Source organism: Vicia villosa, unplaced genomic scaffold (genome assembly GCF_029867415.1).
Source record: "Vicia villosa cultivar HV-30 ecotype Madison, WI unplaced genomic scaffold, Vvil1.0 ctg.005758F_1_1, whole genome shotgun sequence".
NCBI classification, from domain to species: domain Eukaryota; kingdom Viridiplantae; phylum Streptophyta; class Magnoliopsida; order Fabales; family Fabaceae; genus Vicia; species Vicia villosa.
In genome coordinates, this window is record NW_026706676.1 from 86,106 (window position 1) to 93,705 (window position 7,600).

Genomic DNA, 7,600 nt, shown 5'->3' on the forward strand with positions numbered 1-7,600 from the left:
CTTACAGCTTAGCAGGAGTTGAATATCACAAAACCCATTGTTATACCCCAAAATTTGCCCACATCTTTTTTCAAGAAAACTCCAATCTGAAAATTAAGAGTCTCATATAATCATGGATTTTTATTTCAACAAATATCCTGACATATGAAACACTTAGTTTTTAGAATTTTTCTTATACAGTAATTTGGCTTGCAGTTGAATTTATTCTTACGCAAACGCCAAATACTGTTTATTACTTCACACATGCTATTTATTTATTTACAGATAAATAGTACTGACACAATTGGTACAGAGTTAAATCTTTTTGCAGGCGCAGAATCAGGAAACTCAGACTGTACTGGTAACAAGTAGATTATTATTATCTTTTGTTTCCCACTAGTTTTTGTGCTATATTCCATTATTTTCAAAAAATCTTTTCAAATCTCTTTTTCAAAAAATCAAATCTCTCTTTTTCCCAACACTATCATCCACTTTCTTTCAAATCTTACTTCCACTCAAATTTTCCTTTTGTACGGAATCACATCATTCCCCAACGTCTCTTTCCTTCTTTCCATTCTATAAATACCTCTCATTTTCTTCCATAAAATCTCACATCAAATTCCAACTCATCTTTCAAATTCCTACCTCATATCTATTTTCTCTTCTTCCCTGACAAGAATGGCAAAGTGGATAGAGACACTGTTTCTTACAGTCATCACCATTGCTACGGTGATCATGACTTTCTTCTGCCTGCATAGTCCTAAAGAGTGTGGGCCTGCAATGGTTGCACTCCCAATCATCTACATGTTATTGTTCATAGCATGGGTCATTAATCGTCATTCTTAAAATTTGCCGTATTTCTTATTTCTTAAATGTACCGTTTATTCGTCGTACTGTTCAATATAGTATGTAATATTTGTACTGTCAGTATTAAATGTTGTACTATTTGTCATAATATTGCTTAATTACTAAGATAATATTTTGTGTGTTTTCTGCCAGTCAAATATTCCTATTTCTGTGCATTAAATGATTTTCAGGGTTATTATCGGTAATTTTGCCCGCATACCGTAAATATTAGTTATTTATTATGTCTGTGTTTTTCTAACAAGTCATGTAAATAACTTTCATTTTTCACATAAAACAAAAAACAACAAAAAAGAAAATTAACTTTGACTGTTGATTTTTTTCACTCTAACTGCTACGTCAATACCTGGACAGTCAGTCGACAGCCAAACTGCTGGCAGTACAATTCTCAGTGTTTTGTACCATCAATCAAATCAATCTTTCACAATTCAAAATTCCAAGATTTTTGTTCTAGAAGTCTTCTGAATATCACGCGATTAGCAGAGACTCAACACTGCACAAAAATCAGGTACGTTTAACTGTCTCCTACACAAACAGTCCCTAATCAGGGTTTTTCTTGTTTTTACAGGAGCAACAAGTTTTTGAGAGCTCAAATGGATTTCATACACATCCATATATCTCAAAGTACCATCATACAAATTTTCAAACTTCAATTCACTCAGACGCACCGTCAGCAGCTCAAACAGTCAACAGACGACCCGTTTGACCAAAAAAGTCAACTGACAGTCAAAAATGAAATTTTTTGTCAAAGTCCATATTTTGTCAAAGGATTCATCATTTGATCATTGGATGATCATAATTCATCAAGGAAAGATCAAAAATCAACAAAACCCTAAGATTCAAAATTAGGGTTTTTACCTGAAAAGTCAACTCAACTTTGACTGGTCATAACTCTCTCATCCTTCATCCAAAAAATTCAAACCAAAGCTTGTTTTGAAGGAAATTCAATTATCTTTCAAATGCCATTGATCCCATAGTCATTGGATTCACCATTTGAAAAATATGATCAAAGACATTACAGTTCATTTTCAAAGTCAACAAAAAGACACTTTTTTCAAAAGGACACACAAGGAGCTTCAAAAATCATTTTGACATGAGACCAAAGGCATTGGTTAGAGGACTCTTTGAGGTTTCCAAAAAAGTGCAAGATCTCCTTCATATGACAAAAATTGAAGGATTTACACCTTGTTGAAGTTGGCTAAATTTTGGGAAAATACATGAAATCAACATTGCTCAAAAATGTATTTTTTCCAAATGGGGCCAAGTTTTCAGCATTCAAACATCATTTCCATGATGTTATGGGCCTCCCACGACCAAGACTAAGCCCATACCTTTTTTATCCATTTTTGCATGATTTTATCTTATTTTAAGATTAAAATTAAAAGGAAAATGCATGGATAATGGTTAGCTTACAAATCAAGCATGACTCACCTCAAAGAATCTTCATCTTTCTGCAGAGAATTGAAGGGCAAGGCAGGTGCATTGAAGGCAAGATGACTTGGTCAAGAATTCAAGGTTTTTAATATTAAAAAAACCAAAGTTTCAACAAAGGAGGCGAGTTCAGAAGCATACATAAGCTCATAACACTTGTAATCACTTGAAAAAAATTCAAAGAAAACTCAAATTCGAATTTGTAATTTCAGTCCATTTCAATACAAACTAAGCATTCATACACCTTCCTTGAACATCAATGAAACTATCTCAATCAATTACAAGCCTTGAAGCTCACTGAATCGAGCTACACAGGTCAAAATTTGTTCAAACTAAAATCAATTCGTATCTGGTTATTCACACATGTTTAACAAGATGTAGACATACTATTGAGTTTGGTTTGAGGTGTAGATCATTTCTGGAAACTTAATTGAAGTTTGGACACGTACAAACGAAATCACCATTTTAGGGTTCATAGCTTCAAAATTAGGGCTTTCCAAATTAGGCAAAATTAGAGATTCTAAATAGTACCATTAGATTCGTATGGACAAAACGAGTTGAATGGTACCATCGCGCCAAACTTATTTGCTTGTTTACCCCTATTCGTTATTTTGCAGAATTAGGGCTCACTTACAATAGCGCTTTTTTACAAAAGCGCTGTAAAAGGTCTTGTCTGAAGGTTGAAGACGATGAGGTGTCTCCCCCTCATTGGTCCAGAAGCGCGCGCGTGTTTTTAAACTTTCCACTAATCCAGTGTTTTGCAGGTGTAACGTATCCCACGTGTCTCACCATCTGGACCACCTGATTTCATTTAATGACTCATTCAACGCGCCAGATCAAACAATCCTTATCATGCACTCTCCAGCCTACCACACCTAATCAGGTATCGTTTTATTTTCTATTTTATTTTAATTTCTTTACAAAATTAATTAAAAATAGTTTTAAAAATCCAAAAAATGCATAAAAAATATTTTTAGACTTCTAAAATAATATATTATTTTCTGAAATAAAAATATTTTATTTTTCTTCATAATTTCAATATTTTGCATAATTAATTAGTATATATTTATATATTTGCTTTTTAATTATTCTAACCAATCAAAAAAATCATAAAAAATTGTTCTTTATATTAAATATTGTTTATATATTATAAACTAATTTTGTACATATTTTGAATAATTTTCTCTTTAAGTTTTAATTATTTGTATAATTATTTGTATAATTATGTTTTAATTAGCTTAAATCAATTTCAAATAAATTTCAAAAATTCCAAAAAAATTAGTTTTGTTTTAAAATTAATTGACAAATATTTTGTACATATTTTAAACTTAATTTCTAGGTTTAAATCTATTTTCATCTTTTTTCTTCATTTTAATTTAATTAATCATGCATTAATTATAATTAAAATCAATCATAAAAAAATCCAAAAAACATGCCTTTTATTTTTCTTGCAATTTAAAATTCCTAGATAAATGTATAGGATGTCAAATTCATGTAAATAGGCTAGTTTACATTTCCTGCACAATCGATGTAATAGCGTAGATTTACTTTCCGCACTTTACATTTCCGCATTTTAATTTCCAGCAAATATAAACTGCGTGTATGTCAAAGATAAAATTGAACCGTTAGATCACTAACTTCAAAGATAAAATATCTGAATCCAATCACAATCACACTTGCACCTCTTAAGGTAAATCCCTTCTCATTCTTTTCAAAATCAAAGTCAAATTTCCACTGTTTTGAGTACAAAATCGAACCTTGCGTTTATATCCGATGAAAGGATAGATTTTTAAAGGAAACAAGGATAAAGACCTTACAACTCAGGGTAGACCTCCTAGTTTGCTTGCTCAAATCAAAACAAACAAAAATTCTCATACACTGTTGTTTTTCAAAACAAAACTTTCCAAAAAGACAATACTTTGTATACATCCAAACACGGATTATTACAAAGTTAATGTTCTTTTCAAAACATCTTTCGAAAGATAAACAAGCATTTTGTATACATCCACACACGGATCATTACAAAATTCAATTTACAAAAGTATTTGGAACCACATATGAGCAATTTCAGAGCAATTGAAAAATGATCGAAAAACAAGTGAGCTAAGCAAACTTAAGAGCCCATGGATAACCATGGATACAAAGGGTGCTAACACCTTCCCTTTGTATAACCTACCCCCTTACCCAGAATTTCTTAAAGGTCTTTTTTCTGTTTCTTTTATAAACCTTTCCTTAATTGGATAAAATAAAAGGTCGGTGGCGACTCTGTGAATTTTCAAAAATGCGAAAGCATTAAGCGATAAAAAAGAGTCAGTTCACGTATCTCTACAGAACAGAGGTATGGCCCGGGATTAAAAAAATCGGAGGTCCACAGAACTGGCGACTCTGCTGGGGACATACTTTCAAAAACAAAATGTTTTCAAAAGGGGTTACCTTAAGAGAATAGGTCGATGTTTTCAATTGTTTGACTTGATTGCTCTATTTTTCAAAGGTTTGTTTGGGTATTTTGCTTGTGTGAAAGATTCTAACCCGAATCTCGAGATACCTTAAGTATATGACAATAGACCAAGGAAACTGTACGGCATGTACCGATACGGTTAATCTGGTAGTCATCGTTAGTGCGATACTTTGGTTTATACTGATGTCCCTTGAAAACGATCAAGGAGTATATTAGGCTTCCGAAATGTCATTAAACACTAATTTGTCTTAGAACCTTTTAGTTGAACTTGACTTGTGGCCTATTAAGTGGCTAGCTTTGAAATTGATCGAAGTTAGTTATCCTCGAGGAATATTTTGATCGGCCGCTCGAGCGCCGCATTGAGATGTTAATTCCAAGGATCATAGAACCCGAATACTATTCTAGGACAGGTTTTAACCAACTCAACTTCAGTGGGGAGGGTATCACCTATCAGCTCCATGCAAGCCTTTAAACCTAAGGCTATTGTTTGATTTGTTTTTGTGTGCCACATGTTTGCATCATAAGCATATCATTTTTGCACCAAACACTTCAAGGATCAAAGAGTTTACCTTTGTTTTTGCAGGTAATGGCTCCCGCCACCAAAGATTACATCCGAATCAACATCTCAACGGTACCATCTGAACTAAAAGACTTAGTGTCAGAATTCCCCAGGAATGTTCAATTCACTGAAAGGCATGGTCACCTACTCCATTTGGTTACCTCAAAATTTGAAGAAGACATGATACGGGTCCTGTTCCAGTTCTTTGACCCTGAACATCATTGCTTTACCTTTCCTGATTACCAGTTGGTACCCACTTTGGAAGAATTCTCTGAACTAATGGGATTGCCTATTCGAAATCAATTACCTTTCACTGGTTTAGAAAGGATTCCAAAACCTGAAGTCATTGCTGCTGCTTTACATCTGCGGAAATCAGAAATCGAGTCCAATTGGGAAACAAAGAGTGGAGTTAAGGGTTTGCTTGCCAAGTTCTTGTTGGAAAAGGCTCGACTACTGCTAGAAAACAAAAGTTATCCAGCTTTTGAGGAAGTTATGGCACTTTTGATCTATGGGTTGGTTTTATTCCCAAATCCCGACCAGTTCATAAGTGTACACATCATCAACCTTTTTCTAATCCGTAACCCGGTACCAACATTGCTGGGAGACATTCTACATTCTCTACACACTCGTACCATGAAGAAACGAGGAACTCTCATGTGCTGTATACCACTACTGGCTAGGTGGTTTACATTTCATCTTCCCCGATCAGTGTTGAGAAATGAACAAAGAATGCAATGGTCTCGCAGGATTATGTCTTTGTCTCATTCAGATATCCGGTGGAACAACTTCTTTCAAAGAGACATTACTATCATTGATCATTGTGGAGAGTACCCTAATGTGCCACTCCTTGGCATAAAAGGAGGCATCACTTACAATCCCTCTTTAGCTCTACGCCAATTCGGATATGCAAGGAGCAACGGTCCTCATGACATGATTATCCATGGCATTGTGTTTGATTACGAGAATGATTCTCATAGACACCGACGAAGGTTCATACATGCATGGGACAGTGTCTATAAAATAGAAAGCAAAACTCTGGGACAATGGAATTCTATTCCCATGGAACCCTACCTCAGATGGGTCCGCACTCATGCTCAGAAACTCCTTATGCCATATCCTGCTGTTCTACCTGTGACTATTGAACCAGAGGTCGAAGGATATGAACCTCAAGTTATTCTACACCCGGATATGCCAACTGACCTAGAAGAGTTGCAAAAATCTTGGGTTCAACTCAAAGAGGAAAGAGACACCTTCAAATCATACTGTCAAGACTATGAGAGAAGGATATTGGAGCTCACCGGACAGCTTCAAGAAGAACAGCAGATCAACACATTCCTGGGGGCAAAGAGAAAGCGTCCACGGGAGACCTGAAGGATCATTTATTTTATTTCTGTCTTGTAAGCCCAAATGAGGCAAAGAAAAAAGAAGCAAAAAAAAAGAGAAATAAATTGATTAACTAACGTTTGTTTCTTCTTTAACAAATCTAAACTCTAAGATCCTTGAAACATTGCACACACATTTCACTTCATGCATTGCATATACATTTCATACATTGCATTCATATACATTGCATATACATTTCATACATTGCATACACATGGCATCCAGTCATACACATTGCATAACAGGTTCACATGACGGATTTCTCATCTTCTCGCTGTTTATTTCAGTCAGAAGAGATGGAATCTGAAATGAGCATCAAGAATCTCGAAGCACAAAATGCCCAAGTTCAAGTGGCAATTCTGGAACTGGCAAAGGGGCAACAAGAACTGAAAGCCCTGATAATCAAGAAGCCCAAAGGATCTGTAGGCTTGAGTCACCTGAAAAGGAAGATCAAAATCCCAGTCAAAAAGTTCAAAAAGCCACCGATCCTTGAAATAGTCGGCGATGATGAACAAGAAGACAATCAAAGCAACCAGGGTTCTGCTAAACCCTCTCTCTCTTCAAATGAAGAAAATGATCATTCTGGGGACGAACCGGATGATGAAAAATACCAACAGCTGGAAGACCGTATGAAAGCTATGGAGATACAAAAAATACCTGGCCTAGATTTCAATGATCTAGGGCTCATCTCGGATGTTGTTATCCCTCCAAAATTCAAAGTTCCTGTCTTTGCAAAATATGATGGAGTTTCTTGCCCGAAACTACATCTGAGATCCTATGTGAGGAAGATACAACCTCATACAACGGATAACAAATTGTGGATTCACTTCTTCCAAGAAAGTCTGTCGGGTACACAACTCGAGTGGTACTATCAGCTGGAAAATACCAAGGTTCATACTTGGGAAGAATTAGCTGCTGCTTTTTAC